Source organism: Adiantum capillus-veneris, chromosome 15, assembly GCF_014529385.1.
Source record: "Adiantum capillus-veneris isolate H3 chromosome 15, ASM1452938v2, whole genome shotgun sequence".
Taxonomy (NCBI): domain Eukaryota; kingdom Viridiplantae; phylum Streptophyta; class Polypodiopsida; order Polypodiales; family Pteridaceae; genus Adiantum; species Adiantum capillus-veneris.
The window spans coordinates 10530881-10549497 of record NC_140945.1 but is presented as its reverse complement, the minus strand read 5'-3'; the positions used below and the strand labels follow the sequence as shown (position 1 = coordinate 10549497).

The 18617-nt window shown below is 44.2% G+C and overlaps 1 protein-coding gene across 1 annotated transcript in view; it reads right to left on the bottom strand.

The window, feature by feature from the left end:
• LOC147440262 (uncharacterized) overlaps window positions 1–16256 on the bottom strand; it is a 40784-nt gene extending 24528 nt beyond the window's left edge. The window contains exon 1 of the mRNA XM_086483496.1: window positions 16101–16256. The gene's annotated coding sequence lies outside the window, so the exon portion shown is untranslated. The remainder of the gene's footprint in view (window positions 1–16100) is intronic.
• Between the last annotated feature and the right edge of the window lie 2361 nt (window positions 16257–18617).

Genomic DNA, 18617 nt, shown 5'->3' with positions numbered 1-18617 from the left:
TTGTACGCTCATCTTAGGTCATTTCCCTATATATATCCTCTTGAGCGACTTATTTCCGTAGCTTGCCACTCCATTAGCTTCCTTGTGCGACTTGGTGGAGTTTCCTCACCCTTCGTCATCATCACATTGGTGTTGTACGGATTATCACGTTGTTTGGCTCGCACTCCTCATCCTTTTCTCCCGGGATTTACATCTTCACCAGATTTACAGGCGTGCCTGTCACAACACGGGCACGCATGCCAATAGAAAAGAATACACTGAAGAGACTTTTAACACTTCAATAACAACTAAACTGAAATAGAGAGAACACGCGACACGGTGTGGCGGAATTCCACCCCAGAGACTATTGGCCCCAAACCTTGGCACCCCTTTCGGTGTTTCTTTATATTGCATCAACACAGTACAAGCCAGTACCCCAGACTCTACACCTTCTCCAGGAAGCATGCCAGAGAATGAACCCTTGCCTCATATTTAAAGGCCCTTGGCCTGAAAAGCAGTTACAATAAAAAGCCTTTAAAACTCAAAAGTTTCTGGTCCAAAAAGCAATGCCAAAAGCTGCCAGCATAATTTACGGAAATTTGTACAACCTGCCACGTCATCAGTTTTTGCATGTGTCCGGATCTTGCTTTATTTTCTTCCTGTATGTCACTTGGGGGCCCATCGAATGGGGTCCCCATAAGTTGGTAGGACTTCTTCTGTTACTTGTTCTTCTTAGGGTTTAGGCCACATCTGTAAGTTAGCTCCATTCTTTAGGCTTTGACGCGTCAGCAATTGTTACATCTCCCCTTCTTGAAAGAGAGTAATCGTCCGCGATTACAACATATCTGCAAAACAACTCAAGTTAGCTCAAAAATTTCCGAGGGTCATTCCGAGGGACAATCAATTTGCTCTTTTTATTAAGGAGTAGCTTCTCCTTTCTGCTCTTTTGATCAAGGAGTTAGCTTCTTCTTTCGGCTGTTTTGATGAAGGAGTTAGCTTCTCCTTTCTCCAGATTGGAACTCTTGATATTCCAGCGTAGTAAAATTAGACATCACACCCAGACCGTACTGATCTTCCACGGGTGTCTTGATGCACTAAAATTACATACCTAGGCAATCTCATCCAATTAGGAATATTCAGTGGTTGGCACATCACAATGCAACACAAATGCTCACATATGCATGTTACAAGACATAGAAATAAAAGCCGCCGATGAACACTCCTCCCACATAACCTAACAAGTCCGAGCCAGGAGATATTCAACGACTCCTTCATCACTCCTCCCGCATAACCTAAAAAGGTCCGGGCCGGGAGATATAGAGGCCTTTTACAACCAAACGTCCCCCAAACCACAGCATGCTTCGTTTGGAGGTGCTGAGAGTAACCACTGCTCAGACTTCTTAATACTCCTCCTGCATAACCATCCAGGTCCGGGCCGGGAGTCACAACAACAACTATATTACAAGCATACAACCAAACGCTCCCCAAACATCCCGTCTGCGTCGTTCGGAGGTTCAAACAATAGCAAAACAACATTTCTCACTACTCCACTGTCACAAACGGGAGCGCATAACAATATAAAATATACTCGGATAAATAGAATTTATCACTTAATACTGAAGCCAAAGGATATAGAGAGAAATAAATAGAGAGAGAGAGAAGATCGACACAGTACTGGGGACCAGAAGATGGGCTAGTCCCCCCCCTAAAGAGTATTCTTTATTAGGGAGAATCTTTTTACAAGCACAAGAATCGGAGAAAACCCCTCCGTTCTAAATCTCTGACTCGATGGTCGTTCCTTCCCGTAAGGGAAATCCGAGAGACAAGCTCTCAATCCTTTTTCCGTCTGTACTCGGAGTCGAGACTCCGCAGACAATTTCCGAATTCCGTTTCCGGAATTCCCAAGCGTAGGCCGAAGCCTTCTCGCTTCTCCTTCGCGATGAAGTACCTGAAATAGGGAGAGAGAATTCGCTGGCTGGTTTTGTTGCTTTATTTTCTAAGTGGACGGCCGGCATATTTTTAAGTCTGAACCTGCCCAAAAACTCAATAAAACCTTATAAGTTAAAATCAATGCTTTCACAGCACTTCCGAGGCGTCCCTGGATGCAACCACATGCACGAATGCAATGCAAACATAGATTCCTCACGGGAAAGCGTCTGCTCTTCCCGAAAAACTCGTTAAAATATTCCGCTTTTTAAGAAAAGCTTCTTAGAATCCATCTTTATTCTTGTGCCTGCATCTTTACGCGTATTCCTCTTTCCAGTTCGGATTTCCTCTCGACTATGGATATCCCCTTTCTGATGCACCCGTCACCCACCTTGTGACGCATCAGGAATACCCATCACCTAGTCCTTTCCTACCGAACTGACGGTACAATCCCCTTCACGATGCTCTATGTCACCCATCCTATGACGCATCAAAGATGTCCGTTCCTGGATGGTCGGATACTTCGTTCCGATGCTCCCTGTCACCCATCCGATGTGACACATCAGAAGTACCCGTTCTTGGTGGCCTTACAGATATTCCCGTTCTCAGTGCTCCCGTCATTACTTTAAATGATGCACTAGGAATACTCTGTACTCGGATGTCTCCAGTGAGAAAAACCCTCTCACTTAAAATTCCAATAATTCATTTAGAATTATTTTTCCTTGATGTTCCAAGCGAGAAAACCCTCTCACTTATAAATCCAATAATTCATTTAGAATTATTTTTCTGTCAGATAAAGCCAATTTAGCAACATCCCTCTCACTTATAAACAGTTGTCCTCAACTGTAGAGGTCCAACTGAACTGCCGGGAAGAAACCGGAAAATTTCAAATCTTGCTCAATGGTGAGTTAAGCCAGTCCTTTCTCAAAAGAGAACTTAGAAATTAAATTAAACAAAAATTCAATAATTCAATACTTACCTTACCAGTTCATGTCCTTCCTCTAGTACCTCGAGAATATCCTTCACCATTCATTAAACTTACGAGCCATGTAAGAACTCGTGATTGGCGTCTTTCGGAGAATCTGTTAACTCAATTCCACCTTCTCAATCCCGAGAAGAATCATCCTCCTAAAAATAAATTTAGGTCTATGTCCTTGCGCATAACCTTGCGCTATTAGTCCTGAGGATATTAAACCTCTTGTGTCCTCCCACATAGGGAATGCCCAAATCATAAGAGTATTAATCTTGATGTCTTCTCCACAAACAAAGTGTGTGATCACCTTAAAGAAGGTTCTTGTTTCGAGCCGTCGCTCAACGTAGGCGGACGGTTCCAATCCGAAGATTCCTTGTGCAAAGCGCACTTCCTTCCAATCTTTTCCTCTTTGCAAGCATCAATGACGCCTTGCAAAATCTTAGGCAGATAGGATTCTAGCCATAGCATTTTCTGAACGTACGTTCAAACCCGGTTCACAATAGAGCGAACCTTCTTTGATTCTCAGGGATGTTCTCCCATATGTAATTCTTACCATTTTGAAACGGTTGGCGAGCTATATTCTTACGAACATAATAGTTCGAATTTATTCCAGCAGTGTGTAAATGCTACTTGACCTGCTCATGGAGAAACATATACCGCAACCAAAAGTTGCTACTGTAATGGTAAAAGCACATAGCGTACTCAATGATCAACGACCATCAGAAAACCTCTTTTCCGTAGAGAAACTCAAATTCCTTCTACCGAACACATCTCAAATAGAGATTCTCGTGTCAGAATATCCTTGCGCGCAAAAAGGCGCTCAAGAGAGTATAACAAACTCCCGTCCAGTTCCTGAAAAAGAAGTTGGTTCATTTCATTCCGTTCAGCAGAAAAAAATTTGATTGGTAGATGACCCACCTTAGCATAGGTCTGCATCTTCGTGTGTTATCCATGTACCCAAAGGTGTACATAAGTTTCAATGAGCCTGGGAAATTACCTTCCCTTCGTAAGATCCTTAGAGCGAAGACACTCAACCTGTCGATCCCTTGGCTCAATCTTAGAGCAAAACCCGCTCATCAAATAAACTAGGATTTCAATCCTTGGATTCCTCGAGCACAGGTCGTAGTCGTCGCTTCTTCCTTCCCTCGTAAAGAGAGTGTTCATTCACTTGTGCGAAAAGCACTACCATATCTTTCCTTACCGGGTAGGGGGTGTGGGCTTAAAGAGTATTCAAGCTTAATGAAAGCTTTTCTTTGCTTGAAAGCTCAGAATGATTCCTTCATAATTTTCCTACCCGCAATAGCAGGTAATCTATTCGAGAATTACCGGATACGAGATCAATAGTTGACCTTCCGGATGGTTGAGCAAACCAATTCATCTCAGAAAACAATGTTTCAAATTGATCCTACTCTCATAAATACTCGAGTGATTGTCCTGGTTAGACACGTGCATATCTCGTGCATAAAAGCAACGCAGTTGATGAGTTCCTCACAGATTTAACTTTGATCAAAGACCTGCCCTCTCACTTAAAGTTTGAGGGTCTTATTCAAAAACTCAGGAGTTAGATTGAATTCCCTTACTCCAAACTTTCTGTGTTCAATGGTTCTCGTCCCACTACGGGGATTGTATTCTATGTACATCAAGGTGTACACTTTCAGCTTTTATTGTTGACTCCACTATCTGCTGCAAAGTATCTTGCACATGGGTTTACAAAATTCGGGCAAAAGTCCTTCGTTGAATTTCTTCATCTTTCCTTTCTCGAAGAGGGTCAAGAGTGGAGCTACCTTGGCAAGAGTGAACCACTACTTGCTTGGAATAACTCGTGTTCCTATTGGGCAAACCGACCCCAATCTTCTTGGATGCCTTCCTCAAAGCGTAGAGGAAAAAAATTTGTTGAAAAATTCAGCCTTGAATTGAATCCAAATCTTGTTGTAAGTTCCTTGCAGAGCTTTGGTATACCACCAAGTACTTGCAATCCCCTTGAGGTGTTTGGTCACATGTCTCACCTTCAACGCTTTTCAGAAATTGCCGCCTGCAAAGGCAACTTCAAACTGTCGAATGAAAGAGGTAGCTTTTGGGACATCTTCCCTTCCGTCAAAAGTATCAAGCTTGACCAGAGTGTTCTAAGGTCTAAAGACCTTCTTCATATCCTTCCCGAAATGACGGGATTTCTTGGCTATGGTTTTGGATTGATGTTCATGGATATTTTCTAGATTCTGAAGGATCTTGAGCATTCCGCTCCTTGGATTCTCTAGGATCTTGAGCATCATGCTCTCGTCGCCTTCTCAGAGAATCCCAAGTCTTGTGTCGACTTCTTGCAAAGAGAAAAAAAAAAATCCAACTCTGCAAGCTTTTTTTCCTGCAGGACTTAGGTTTCCGCCTGCTTACTTCTCTCTTGGCTTGTCATGGCTTCTTCCCGTATCTTCCCAGAGTCGTCCTCCTTAACAGAGAAAGAGAGGAGACCATGCTCTGATACCATTGTCACAAACAGGAGCGCATAACAATATAAAATATACTTGGATAAATAGAATTTATCACTTAATACTGAAGCCAAAGGATATAGAGAGAAATAAATAGAGAGAGAGAGAGAAGATCGACACAGTACTAGGGACCAGAATATGGGCTGGTCCCCCCCCTAAAGAGTATTCTTTATTAGGGAGAATCTTTTTACAAGCACAAGAACCGAAGAAAACCACTCCGTTCTAAATCTCTGACTCGATGGTCGTTCCTTCCCGTAAGGAAAATCAGAGAGACAAGCTCTCAATCCTTTTTCCGTCTGTACTCGGAGTTGAGACTCCACAGACAATTTCCGAATTCCGTTTCCGGAATTCCCAAGCGTAGGCCGAAGCCTTCTCGCTTCTCCTTCGCGATGTAGTACCTGCAAACACACGCAAACACACGACAACAATTCGTATGGCGAATCCACAATAGGTACCTATCGCTCTTGTGCGAGAAAAGCGACTTCCGTGCTTCGTAGTCTCGCGATCTCTCATGTCTTCTGGCGGCAGAGTCTTCTCTTGCTGGCGCTGGCAACCTCCCTTTAGTGAGGGCATGTGGTGCTTTTATAGCTCCTTCACCACGGCACGAATAGCTGCTCGCGGAGAGATCGCGGTCGTTTTTTTCTTTTTTTCTTTTTTTCTATTTTACCCGAAATAGGGAGAGAGAATTCGCTGGCTGGTTTTGTTGCTTTATTTTCTAAGTGGCTGCCCACTTATTAAGTGGACGGCCGGCATATTTTTAAAATTGGTCTGAACCTGCCCAAAAACTCAATAAAACCTTATAAATTAAAATCAATGCTTTCACAGCACTTCCCAGGCGTCCCTGGATGCAACCACATGCACGAATGCAATGCAAACATAGATTCCTCGCGGGAAAGCGTCTGCTCTTCCCGAAAAACTCGTTAAAATATTCCGCTTTTTAAGAAAAGCTTCTCAGAACCCATCTTTATTCTTGTCCTCGCATCTTTACGCGTATTCCTCTTTCCAGTTCGGATTTCCTCTCGACTATGGATATCCCCTTTCTGATGCACCCATCACCCACCTTGTGACGCATCAGGAATACCCATCACCTAGTCCTTTCCTACCGAACATACGGTACAATCCCCTTCACGATGCTCTATGTCACCCATCCTATGACGCATCAGAGATGTCCGTTCCTGGATGGTCGGATACTTCTTTCCAATGCTCCCTGTCACCCATCCGATGTGACGCATCAGAAGTACCCGTTCCTTGTGGCCTTGCACATATTCCCGTTCTCAGTGCTCCCGTCATTACTTTGAATGACGCACTAGGAATACTCTATACTCGGATGTCTCCAGTGAGAAAAACCCTCTCACTTAAAATTCCAATAATTCATTTAGAATTATTTTTCCTTGATGTTCCAAGCGAGAAAACCCTCACTTATAAATCCAATAATTCATTTAGAATTATTTTTCTGTCAGATAAAGCCAATTTAGCAACATCCACCCGGGAGTAAAATCACCAATCATTGAAACCAGTATTAAAACCAGAGTCAAACATCCAAATCGGCACCAAAACAAGTTCAAAACACATACTTTCCATTTCAAACAAATTTTCAAACATTAAATTCTAGCTATAAAGAAAAACAAATAGAGAGAGTTCATTCGAGGTTTTGTTCGGACAACCGAACTTTGAGGACGACTGGCTTGTCCTTCTGCATCACGGTGATGGTTCGGTTCCGAACCTGGAGAGTCGCATCATTCTTGTCGTGCCAAGGCATGCCCAAGAGAACGTCGCAATTGCCGAACTTCATGATGTGGAAATCAGCTTTTCCATGATAATCTTGAATAGTCACTGGAAGAGCACCAATGAGCAGTACTACTTTCTGAGTTTGCCCCGTGGCTAGCTCAGCTTCAATTTCTCCACCCTCTGCATCATAATCAAAGCGCATCTGCTTTAAAAATTCTGGATGAATGAAGTTCTCTGTAGCTTCGGGATCAAAGAAAATAAGGGCTTTGAAGCCATTGACTTTACCATATGCTCGACACAATTCATTTGTACTCTCAAGGCGTATGCCATAAATATCAGGAACTAGTCCAATAGGGGGTGTAGCTCTCTTAGCAAGAGGTGGTGCTTGGGTTTTGTCGACCGTTGGTGCGGGCGTTGGCTCCTCTGGTCTTTTAGTGCGTTTGGCACAATTAGAATGATTATGCCCTATTTGAAAGCATCCAAAGCATCGGCCTTCTTGTAGTAAGGTGTCTCGTTGTTGAGGTGTCAAACAAGGCCTTTGCGGTTGATATTCACGAGACTCAAGAGAATTTGTTCGTTGTTGCCGAGAGTTGTGGTTAGCGGCTAGAGATTCTTATGTGGTAAGCTCTAGCTTTTCCTTCATCAGTTTGTAGCCGACCGCGGCATGGTCCATAAGTTCTTGCATGGTAGAGACTTGCTTGAATAGACAATATTCCTGCAATGGTGATGGTAGTCCAATGGTGTATCGCTCGCATTGGGCCTCCAAGGGAACAGATCTAAAGAAGGACACCGGAAGGTACACGTCGAGAAACCTTTGGTTATATTCGTACATGGTTTCGGTGGCAAGCATTTTCAAGTTGCCCCACTCTGCCAAAATCCGGACTTCAAACATCAAAGTCATGTAACTACGTGCAAAAACTGTCTTGAACACTTGCCAGGTCCTTGGAGCATGTTGTTGTGTCGCGATTGAACTCCACCATTGCATAGCATTATCTTTAAGAAATCCCGCTACTCGAGAAATCTTGGATTCTTCTGTATAGTTCCCCAAAGCATAGATGTTGTTGAATTGCTGTAGGAACTGCAATGCTTTCTTGCGATCTTTCACCCCGGAAAAAGTGAAAAACTTGATTGTCATGCCACCATCTTTGAAATCTTTGGGTTGGTTAGGCGCATATCCTGGGTATGGATAATAAGGGTATCCATATGGGCTCCAACCATTGTAGCCTGGTGGCGGTGGTGGTGGAGGTGGGGGCAATGGCCGTGGCGAAGGCGGTTGCACTGGATCAGGGTCAGATGGCTGCACCATATTCCTGAAGACTCCCCCGATTGGAACAGACGGCTGAGAAGGTTGCCGGTTGGAAGCTCTTGTACTTTCTGGTGCCAGAGGAGGAGGTACCATTTGGGGCATCAGAGGGGGTAACATGTAGTTCAAAAATTGTTGAAAACTTTGCAGCATCGGAAGATTCTGCTGACGATGCCGCGAAAGCATGTCGTGAAGCTCGTTGAGCAGAAACTGTAAATATTCTGTTGAATCCATGATATTATGTATAGGGTTCTTAATTGGTTTATGCCCAGTAAGACACAGTGGTGAAGACGGGAGCGCGCCCGATGCGCGATGAAGTAAGGGTGGGAGTGGCTAATAAGTCTGGGTTGGAGGCCGAAGATACCTCAAATAAAATTCCAATAGCTCTGTCTCCTCTTTTGTAGGACCGGTATGCTTTCAGAAAAGCACACGCCTGATGCTCTGATACCACTGTCACAAGACAAGCACCGCGTGCCAATAGAAAAGAACAGACTGAATAGACTTTTAACACTTCAATAACAACTGAACTGAAAGAGAGAGACAACACGCGACACGGAGTGGCGGAATTCCACCCCAGAGAGTATTGGCCCCAAACCTTGGCGCCCCTTTCGGTATTTCTTTATATTGCATCAACACAGTACAAGCTGGTACTCCAGACTCTGCACCTTCTCCAGGAAGCATGCCAGAGAATGAGCCCTAGCCTCATATTTAAAGGCCCTTCGCCTGAAAAGCAGTTACAGTAAAAAGCCTTTAAAACTCGAGGTCTTCTGGTCCAAAAAGCAATGCCAAAAGCTGTCAGCATAATTTACGGAAATCCGTACAGCCTGCCACGTCATCATGCCAACGCAATTTTTGAAAATCTGCCACGTCATCAGTTTTTGCGTGTGTCCGGATCCTGCTTTATTTTCTTCCTTTATGTCACTTGGGGCCCCATCGAACGGGGTCCCCATAAGTTGGTAGGACTTCTTCTGTTACTTGTTCTTCTTAGGGTTTAGGCCACATCTGTAAGTTGGCTCCATTCTTTAGGCTTTGACACGTCAGCAGCTTGTTACACGTGCTGCATTCTCCTCGACAGCTTCGCCGCATCTGTTGTTGAGGGGGGGTGTTATTTCATTCACCTTCAGATGCTTCACACACTGTCTACAGGCTCCTCACCACTCACGTGTATTGGCCCTTGGTTAGTTCGTAAGCCTAATGTGCTTTTGCAATTTCTAGAGCACACAAGCGACCACCTGGCATGATCCAGGCCATTGCCTTCGAGCCAAATCGCACGGCCAACATCAGCCTCAAGCTTGTTTATAATAACGACCTCATGCTACGGAGAAAAGCAGCTCACCTATCCTACCTCGACTGCTTTGAAAGAAGCCCATCATCCTCTGCTTCGAGATGGTCCTCCTAATTGACGACGCCATGCAGTAGCAGCTCATGAAAACCACATCAGGAACATACTGCCCTGCTTGGGATGTGGCACGTCAACTTTCAAGGGGCTATCGCAAGCGGCTTTGGCTTTGCCGCTCATGAAGGGGAAATCTCCCAGGGCTTAAGCTCGCTGAACCATGGTAAAACAAAAGCTGCAACAAAGCAAAGAGAAGTGGGGCGTGCAACTGAGAGTTTGAAGCACATCGGCAGAGAGAGAGAAGGCAGCGTTGCCAGTTCTTGCTGAAGGGCAAGCAGATCGACGAGCTGCAAATTTCAAAGGAGAGTAACGGTAATAACTTGGCCTCCAAACCTTCCAATGAAGACGTGGCCTTCTTGGCTCCCTGTGTCATCGTTGTTTACACGGTAGACTAGGTTTTGGATTGTGGGTAAAACTCCTAAAGCACTCACATGTCACATATTCACCACATGGAGTGAGGTAAGGCCAAGTACCTTCTCCACATGTAGCTGCTTACATCATGATTAGAGGTTCATATCTGCTGCATTGCTCACATCTCCTCTAAACTTCTATTTACAGGTATCCTGGAGGCCTCTACATCCTGGAGGCCGCTACATACTATGAAAAAAAAAAGCACAAGACACGAGCAATAAATATAGGAATGAGCCGAAGAGCAAAATTAGGGGGTGGCGCACAAAAGCTTGGTGGGAGGAGCGCTATAACAAGGGTCATATCTGGTGGGAGAATCGCTATAATAGAGGTAGCGTGAATCGAGTGTGTGAGGCTCAATGCAGCATCTGTAGAAGAAAGAAAGCAGAGCAACGTTTTCATAAGACTGTCGAGCAACAAAATGAAGAAAACAGCGAGCAGGTTTGGGCTCACAACATCGTCCAGAGGCAAGGAAAAAAGGAGGCAGCATAAACAAAAAAAGGATCTCATGCTTGGGTGATTCTTTACTTCGTAAACCTCATTGTGGCCGCTTGGCATCTTCCATGCAGGAGGAGGCATTGTTGTTGTTGCTACTACTAGCGATGGTGATGATGATGATCAGGATGAGGATACCATCATGAACCTCACACAGATTACCATCTTGCACCCTCCTCTTCAACTCGTTTCTCCCCAAGTACTCCTCCCTAATTCACAAAATTGAACATAAAGTTAGCTCTGCTTCTCTTTAAGTTTAATCTATATCCTGTATCTGAACTTTTGTGTTAACTCTTGTTTTATGTGTGATAGAAAGGACATATATTCACAGCAATGGACGTTTCGATTGCACCACCACGACTCCACCTCAATAACACTGCAAGGTCCGTTATTGTATTCAATTCCCAATGTTTATGTGTTTTCTTGGTGCAACACATAAATGCTACGGAGCAAGGCACTGCTTCTGTTTCTTATAATTTTTGGAAAGGCCACAGTGCCAACTCTCCACCATACTTTTGTATGGCACTTTTGCATAACGGGCACTATTTGTTTAGCTTTTTTTTTTTGCACCTAACTGCAAGACGAAATGTTAACTATTCACATGCTTTTCTATAGCTTGACACAAACATTGTCCTCCGGCTTACACAATTGGACGACACCCATACACGATTATCAGGTCGGTTGTGCAATTTAATTTTTAAAAATTCGCTCATGCACTTTGTACTTATTTACTTCAATGCTAGATCTGTGTATGTACTAATATGTTCTACAGCAATGCCCACCAACCAAGACTAGTTGTGGGTTAGCCACCCATACACCTGCTAGACAGGGATCTCAGGCACACTTAGAGTTGTTCAGCACATTTCCCATTTTAGACCTGTTTTGGTCACACATTCCCCCGTTTATATTGGAGGGTCATATTTTTAGGTCTTTAGGCTATATTGAGGATTATTGCCCGACGAGCCCCTATTCTCCTATATATAGGAGGGGGGCACCCTCTTTCTCATTGTCTTGTCTTGTACAGAGTTCACCATCTGGAGTTATTGGGCTGCCAGCCTTTCCACCATCTGTCTCTTCTCTCTCTCTCGGTGTCGTTGTCTCTTCCTATCTCTCCCTTCCGCACACTCTGACATTGGAATGGCCTACAAAGCTTTCCTGCTGTGGGCAGATATGGAGCCAACACAGTGGATTATGTCATGGCATAGCCGAGCTTTATTTCTAGTATCCAAGACCTCACAATTGGACCTAGACCTGTTGGTGTGGCAATACCAAATAGATCATGCCCTTGTGTCGATGACCATCTCTTTCCAGTTTAGTGTAGCACACATACCACGGAAAGCAACCCTTACTCGCTACACCTTTACACAGGGGGACTTTGTCTACATAGATGGGATCTACAGACGCATGTGCACTGAGGAGCCAAGGCGACCTCTGGAGGAGCTTGCCACTATACTGACACAAACACTACATGATGCAACAACAGAGGCATGCCCACACACCCAGCCCGAGCAGAGACGACGTTCTGGGAGCATGCCCCAAAACGGCTGGTATGATGAGGAGTGCCACGAGACGAAAGCCAAGCTTCAGGGGACATCACTCATAGACAGTCTCAGATTGCCTTCTGATGCCTAGTGCGGCGGATGATAAGGGCATTTTTGGCTCGACTAGAGCAAGATCTATATCTACTATTCTTGAGTCAGGACTCAGGTGAGGCATGGTGACTCTTTCATGAGCATTCCTCCCCTCTTGCCATTACTTCTACAGAGGCCTAGGGCCAATATGCGTCATCTTTGTACACTGCTCTTGGACAGCCGCCTCTTCCTGGGAGAGCATATGATCATGATGGCTTAGTGGCTGAGCATTTTATACATGCCAGCAATCTGCTTGCAAAGCTTCTAGCAGTGATGTTCAACCGTGCCATGTGTGAGGGTTTGCCTGATACTTGGAGTTTATCTACTATTGTACCTATCTTCAAGTCAGGAGACCCTATGGAGCTTGGGAATTATCGCACTATCATGATTTGGACACACATTGGCACGGTTGTACGCAGCACCAGTTGAGTAGATGGGCAGAGAGGGAGGGTATATGCACAGCCGGACAGGCAGGGTTTAGGAGAGGTTTTTCTACTCTTTACCACATTCTGACACTCAGAGCCATTATTGAGGAGGGCAGATCACATGGGAGACGGATCTATTGTAGCTTTGTGGACTTCAGTCTTCCGCAAAGCATTTGACACAGTGAATAGAGCTAGATTGATGTGCAGACTACAGGAGATGGGAGTACCCACAGATTAGTAGTGGGGCATGTACGCACTCCAGAGGGGTTATCTACATTAGTTCACTCCACTATCGGGGTGCAGCAGGGCTGCCCGCTCTCTCCTACTCTATTTGGTATGTATGTGGATGAGGTTTCTGACTATATTGAGAGAGAGGGTGATAGAGGTGCACAGTTGGCAGGGACATGGATTCCACTATTGTTATATGTTGATGATATTGTGTTGATCTTCGATTCTCCGGAGGGGATGCAACGTCACTTGGATGCTTTCCATAGGTTTGCTCACAACAGTGGTCTGTCTGTCAACCTTGGTAAAACCAAGGTTATGGTGTTTAACCACCCCAGAGTGGGCCAGGAGATCAGCACCCACATTCACATAATACGGCCATGAGATAGTGGAGACTGGAGTATACAGATGCTTACACCTACCTTGGGGTGGTCTTTAGTGAACCAGCATTTTCATTGAGGAGAGCAACAAACACTAGATTGACTATAGCACATGCAGCATTGGGTGGATTGGAGAGGATGTGTTCACAGATTCAGTTTCAGGAGCCTCGGACGAAGCTTTGGCTTTTTGACACTCTCGTGGCTTCCGTATTGCTCTATGGAGTTCAGTTATGGGGCCTTCATTGGACCATCACGAGAGGTGGGGTCGCATTGATGGATGGGGAAACATGGAGAAGCCTCTAGTCTCTATGATCTCACAGCTTATTAGAGCCAAGGCTTCAGTACCACATGACATTATTCGAGCAGAGCTAGCTGCCCCCCCACTAGTGGCGCTTACCAGATCATTCTCCTTTTTTACACCCCTTGTGGGACCTCCCCAGAGTCAGATATGCCCACCTAGCACTTGAGTCCTCTCCACAGTTAGCTTTGCAAGGAGACACGACATGCTGGTATGGGGAGATGACATCATGGTTTCACGTACATGGGTTCAGCATGGACAGATTGCCCCCCTTCCATTACTTATTGGATGCACCATCTCTGACTCTTACATAGTCTGAGATCACCAGGCTCTCTGCCAAGACTTGACTCAGCTAGATACTAGGAGGACTTGGATACAACCGGCACAGGAGTTGGGCACGAAGATGGCTTTCTATAGAGAGCATCTTCTCCAACTTACTGAGGATGGTTTTGTGACGAGGCCCACATACATGGACACCCAATTACCTCATGGGATACAATGTGCTATTGGCCAAATACGCACATCTTCACACCAACTTCGGAGCGAGACTAGTAGATACAGCGGAGTACCAACAAAGGCCAAGACATGTCCCCTATGTCACATGGAGACTGAGACAAAGTTGCACTACACATGCCATTGCCCAATTTACTTACTATGAGATACGAGGTCATTTTCACTGCATGTTCAGAGAGGGCTTTGGACCACTCTCTAGAGTCATGGGGTATGAGGACCAGAGATGTCTAGGTCTGTTTTTCTCGAGCTTCGCAGACACAGAGAGAGCTTGATGAGAGGAGAGGCTAGCCAGTCTCAGAGACAGATCATAGACTTCTTTATAGTGGACACTGGGCAGCCAGAGGAGCAACTACCACAGCAGAGCTCACATTCTCCTCACACCAAAGGCACGTTGATCGATCGAGCGACCGAGCTAGGGAGATCTAGACGCCCACAACTACAGAGGACTACACAACATCAACGGAAGCTGCATCAGAGGATTCGGATCACTTTGGCCCGACATGCATGATGCCGGATCACACTACTGACCATGGAGGAGATTGATGAGATCCGTCAACAACCGATGATGGATCTCCTATGATGTAGCTCTTTTGAGGATTGTACACCCTGCTCATCTTGTATCAGCCTTTGTATCAGCTCTCACCCATTATATTCCCACACGCACACCCACATTGTGTTGTATTAGCCCCAGTCACTACTTTCACCCCCCTACTCATATCCTACATAGTTCCAGCTAGCTGCTTAGTTCACATCTAGCAATCAAGATTTTAGTTTTTCACTTTACTTCATTTTATTTTTGTACCCGGACATTGTATTAGATTCACCAAGATTATATCAGTTTGGCCTCATAGGTCATTTTGGCCTTTTGAAGATGTTCAATATAACATTTCATCTCTCTCTCTCTCTCTCTCTCTCTCTCTCTCTCTCTCTCTCTCTCTCTCTCTCTAAAACAACAGGCAGTGCCGCCGTCTGCGCGGTAGTGACAGCCCTTGTTTCCACCCTCCAACAATGGCCATCCCCCTTTTATCTGTGTTTTGGTATGGAGGGAGGTGGTGGTCCTCTGGCTATGTTTTCAGCCCTCTGGAAGCCTCTTGTACCTATGTTTTTCAGCCCACGGAGAGGAGCCAGATCTGCCTACCCAAAGGAGACTTGTTTGGCTGTGTATTTCAGCCTTGGATAGCAATCTTTGCATTGATTACTTGCTATTTAGTGGGGGTTGTATAGTGCTATATTTCCAGCCAATACCTTCTTGGACTCGATGCAGTGCTATAGATCTCTTCTTAGAAGGTTGGTTTGCTATGTTTTCAAGGGGTCGTACAACTGTCTACGGTGAGTATTCTCTCGTAGCTTCGCATCGGACATAGTTTGTCGTAGGAAGATGGTGGAGGGTCTATCCCTCGGTACACTAACGGAGACATAGTGGTTCCACCTTGGATTAGGATTGCAAAATTCCCCGGGAAATGAATGATCAGATGTGCTTTGCACCCTGTACTTGTTCTCTTTGACAGATCATAAGAACCGTCCTAACAAGCTTTATACGGCCACATATACATATGTATATGTGTTTGTGTGTGTACATATATGCATATATCCATATGCATAGGCACATGTACATGTACAAATATAGGTACATGTATCTGTATATGTATGTGGTTTCTGAATTGGGGATAAGAGGCTTCCTTCTTCATTCCTTATTCTGCAAGCAAACCCATAGTTTGTGATAATCTTCTCTGGGAAAGGAGACATCTTCGCTCGTGGTTGGGGTGGGTGTGGGGTGTGTTCCTCAGTTCCAACTAATAATTGGTCGCTCGTGGTTGGGAGGTGTGTGTGTGTGTGTGTGTGTGTGTGTGTGTGTGTGTTTTCCTCAGGTTCCAACTAATAATAAAGGTCAGAGCCACAACAGAAAAAGCCATTTTGCATACAAGAAAGGTAAACAAAACCTGGAATGCTGGAAGGCGATGAGGAGGTGGACACAAAACTGCAGTCGTCGTTTGAAGTAGTGCGATTGTGAAATTCCGAATGGCTGTCTTTGGACAGCACAAATATCAGCGGACAAAAACCATGGTGGAAGACATTTTTTATGCTACCATTTGCCTTAAACTATTAAATTTTACTCTTTTTTAGGACTCTATAGTGTATATATATTAAATTAATATCAAAAGAGGAGAATGTGCGCCTTCCTCTTAATGTGAACAACCCCTAACTAACAATCTATGTTGAACGCCAACAGTGCCATCTCGTGGCTCTTGACTATCAAATGCCAACATTCCCTCACTCCTCCGTGAATAGAAATTACCCGCCGCTTACTCTCTTCAGAAAAAGGACCAAGACATCTCGTGCCTCAAGAGAGAAAATTGAAAGAGAAAGAGAGAGACGCGGTCAATGAAAAAGAAGGAGAGAGACAAGGGTCTCTTGCAATTCAAAGAAGAGAGAGCATCCCAACATGTTCGTGGGGCACATATTAGCAACAACGAAATTAAAATCAAAACCGACCCCCCCCCCCCCCCCCCCCCCCTCTCTACCTCCGCAACTTCAACCTCCACTCTCACCACCCTCCCTCTCGTTGGATATGCACTAAGACCTACTCTACGCCGCCTCCTCTTCCCTTGGATCCGTAACCCCCTGCCCCTCCCTTCCTCTCAATCTCAACAGTTTCTTACTAACAATTTCTGTTGAGCCATCTCGTGGCTCTCGATTGTCGAACACCAACACTCCCTCATTGCTTCGTAACGAGAAATTACCTGCCACTTACTCTCTTCTAGAAGATTACCAAACAATTGGCGCCTCCAAAAAAAAAATGGAAGGAGGAAGAGAGAGACAGGGGTCAAGTGCAATTCAAAGAAAAGAGAGCATCCCAACGTATTCTCTCTAATTTATAATATTTTGCTATCGTAGGGCACTTGCTAGGACAAGATCGTTTTTTCTAACCTTGCTAAACTTCTACAAGAAAAAAAAGTTGGCTCCTGAATGCTTATGTAGTTTCATCTTTAAAAAGGGACAAAATAGGCCCACTTATAGGAAACATAAAAAACCATGTAGCTAGAGTCCATGGGGGGTTTTTTTTGCCTATGATGTGCACCATGTGAGTTGCTAAATTGGCTTGCAAATTCAACCAATCATAAGTGTGCTACATGTGCTAGTGTTTTGGTGTATTTAGTGGCAAGATCGCCAAGGAGAATTTGTATCATCAAAATCAAGTGTCTCTAGGGTGGCTCGTCTTTTTAGTAGTAATGTTCTTTGAGATTAGAAGTCAATATTTATGAAAGTAAACTCTCTATTAGTGTTGCACAACGAAAAAGATAGTGCAACATATGGTGACAATAGTTTGGAAGTCATTTCTTTTGATTTGTGGTTTAAGTAGTGTGCAGCAATTATGTAGAGGTTTCCACTTTTGCTCTGCACATAATATGGGGATGAAGAAGGTGGATCGTCCTACTATTGTCTAATCATTGCAAAAACATTTTGTTTAAGCTTGGCTTTGTAATCACATAATGTCCACAGGGTTTCAATATCGTGATAGCCTAGGTATGATTGGAGCATTTGTTGAATGTTAGTATTTCCTTGGACGTCAATTACGTCCAACTCTTTCCCTTGCCATTTTACCTTCAAAGAAGAACCCATATGGAGCCCAGGACCTTGCCGATGATAATTTTCATAAGCTTGAAGAAAAGGTTCTCAAATTTCTATGCGAAGCATCTATCCTTGTTTGTTAGCTCCCATTGAGAAACCTTCTAGTATTTATCTTTGGCAGTCTAAGTATAACTTCTTTTCTTTCCAAATAATAAAGCTGGGAATGGTAGCTCTTCACATGCATCATCATCAAACAAGCTAAGTGGGCTAAACGATTCACGTGGTTCAACACTATACATGCACACTATGACCAACCACTTATTGTGAAGAGTAATCCCATCCACAAGTGTATCGGATTGATCAATTTGGCTTCTTCAACCTCATTTTCTTCTTGCACCCGCACATCGGATACTAGTTGAAAAGTAGAAGCCCAATATTCATCTATGGAGACATTGTGCTCAAGATATAGTGGTGTTTGAATCAAAGATGCCAAACCTTGAAGCACATGGAAGGGACAAAGCACTTCACTAAGATATACATGGTTGAACTCGAGTTTATGTTTCACCTCAGTAAGGATTTTTTGCATGTATATCAACAAAGGAGGGAAATTTTTCTTGAACCCTAAACATATCTGACAAAAAAATTGTTGGACTCAAAGGAACCATTCATGCAAAAAAAGTGGAGTTGTTGGGCTCTCAGGTTTTTCTTACAACTTAAAAATGGTTGTGGCCAAATTGACAAATCTTGACCTAGAAATATTTGGAACCAAGACTCAACCAGGACACTTCCGATGTAGTTAAGTGACATAAAAAGACAAGAGACACAACAAAAGCAAGAAAAATAAGGATCATCAAGCATGCCATTTATATATTTCTATTTTTTGGGTC